The following is a 1,877-nucleotide window of genomic DNA, read 5'->3' as shown; positions in this document are numbered from 1 at the left end:
CACCAATTTGTTAATACATTTATACTGAAATTCTTCTATCTACCAACATACACAATTCTCATGTTAAGCACAACCAACATTTTCTTAAAATACGATAGTACATTGTTACAAATTGCCTCAGATTTATTTTATAAAAAAATTAGGCATGGAGGTTAGCCCACCTTATTTTAAGGTTGAGGGTAAAAAAATAAATTTAACCCACCTTATTCTAAGGGGAGGGTAAAAAAAATAAATTTAGCGCACCTTATTTTGAGGAAGAGGGTAAAACAATTTTTAGCCTTTGAAATTAAGAGTTACAACCTTCCATATATACTGCTCCTTCCATCTTCCAAGTTTGCATCTATTTAGTGATAATCATATGCGAGGGTTGTTCGCAAAGTTGTAGAATCTGAATAGTGGTAAGGATTGTTCGCAAAGTAGTGAAATTTGAATTAATATGTCAAGGATAAACGTACAATGGTACAGGTAAGTCTATGTTTTAATGGATTTTTGGTATATATAATTATTAATTTTTTGATATATATACTTGCCATTTTCAAATATTATTTAGATAATATATTTTTTGAATCTTCAATCACATTAAAATAATTGATGTTTGATTATTTCTTTTTACTTCCACCCATCGTTAGTGAAATTTGAATTAATATGTCAAAGATAAACATACAATGGTACAGGTAAGTATGTGTTTTAATGGATTTTTAGTCTATATAATTATTAATTTTCTGATATATACTTGCCATTTTTAAATATTATTTAGATAATAGATTTTTTGAATTTTCAATCCCGTTAAAATAATTGATGTTTGATTCTTGCTTTTTAGCTTCCAACCATTGTTAAGTCAACATCTCTGAAAAATTTAAAAATTCCAAAAAAGTAATCCCTTACCTTCCAAAATCAATACAACCCAAATTCCATTGTTTATTTTGTTACTTACCCTTTAACTTCAATGTACACTATGTAAATTACGTTTTTACAGAAAAATGATAAAGTAGTTGTTACTATTTGAATACCAAGGTGCTGACAATTTGAAAATCTCTACCTGAAGAATGTTTGCTAGAAGACACTCTATTAAAAATCAAATTTTGCTAAAATTGTTTAAATTTTATGGATTACGTTTCTACTAGGAATTGATAAAGTAGTTGTTGTTATTCTTGGAAATGATAAAGTAGTTGTTACTATTTGAATGCCAAGGCGTGACAGTTTGAAAAAACTCTACCATAAGAATGTTTGCTAGAAGACACTATTAAAAATCAAATTTTGCTAAAATTTAAATTTTATCATTACGTTTCTATTATGAATCGATAAAGTAGTAGTTGTTATTCTTGGAATAGTAAGGTGCTCGTCATTTGAAAAGTCACTTGGAACACAATTGAATGGATGTTTGAAGACATATTATTAAAAAAATAGATATATTTAAAACAATGTATCATCAAAACAAGGACTTTGAGTGGATGTCTAAAGACATCTTATTAAAAAAAAATAAGGAGATATATTTAAAATAGATGTATTATCATAACAAGGACTGTCATACAAATTTTCAAGATTGAAACGAAAAAGGTTATATTAAAATGAGAATTTAAGAAAATGAATAATAAATTTGAAACTATTTACTTCAAATAAATTTTACTAGCAAGATGAATATGGAGGAGATATTTTGAGTCATTTTATATGCATAGATGCAACGAAATTTTTATTTATTGGGAATCCATAGACATCAACAATGATTGACATCTTATTCATATATATGGTAGCCATGAGCCATGAAGAGGAGAGAGATTTAACATTTTGAAGACATTAAAAAAATTGAAGACATTAAAAAAATACATGTGGTGTGTGTTTGTGTGTTAGTTACAAATCTATTAGGTTTCTGGAGAGAT

This window comes from Pinus tabuliformis, chromosome 8 (genome assembly GCF_031772625.1).
Source record: "Pinus tabuliformis cultivar Carrire ecotype Pingquan chromosome 8, CPIR1, whole genome shotgun sequence".
NCBI lineage: Eukaryota > Viridiplantae > Streptophyta > Pinopsida > Pinales > Pinaceae > Pinus > Pinus tabuliformis.
Note: the sequence above shows the minus strand (reverse complement) of the source record.